Raw genomic sequence first — 688 nt, forward strand, 5'->3', positions numbered from 1 at the left:
GTTCTAGTTCTGTAAAAAATGCCAGTGGTAGTTTGATTGGGATTGCATTGAATCTGTAGATTGTTTTGGGTAGTAGAGTCATTTTCAAAATGTTGATTCTTCCAATCCAAGGACAAGGTATATCTCTCCATCTATATCTGTCATCTTTAATTTCTTTCATCACTGTCTTATAATTTTCTGCATACAGGTCTTTTGTCTACTTAGGTAGGTTTATTCCTAGATATTTTATTCTTTTTGTTGCAATGGTAAATGGGAGTGTTTTCTTAATTTCAATCTCAGATTTTTCATCATTATTGTATAAGAATGCCACAGATTTCTGTGCCTTAATTTTGTATCCTGCTACTTTACCAAATTCATTGATTAGCTGTAGTACTTTTCTGGTAGCATCTTTACGATTCTCTATGTACAGTATCATGTCATCTGCAAACAGTGATAGTGTTACTTCTTCTTTTCTGATTTGGATTCCTTTTATTTCTTTTTCTTCTCTGATTGCTGTGGCTAGAACTTCCAATACTATGTTGAATAAGAGTGGTGAGAGTGGGCAACCTTGGCTTGTTCCTGATCTTAGTGGAAAGGCTTTCAGTTTTGCACCATTGAGGACAATGTTGGCTGTGGGTTTGTCATTATGACCTTTATTATGTTGAGGAGAGTTCCCTCTATGCCTACTTTTTGCAGGGTTTTTATCATA

Source organism: Physeter macrocephalus, chromosome 19 (assembly GCF_002837175.3).
Source record: "Physeter macrocephalus isolate SW-GA chromosome 19, ASM283717v5, whole genome shotgun sequence".
NCBI classification, from domain to species: Eukaryota; Metazoa; Chordata; class Mammalia; order Artiodactyla; family Physeteridae; genus Physeter; species Physeter macrocephalus.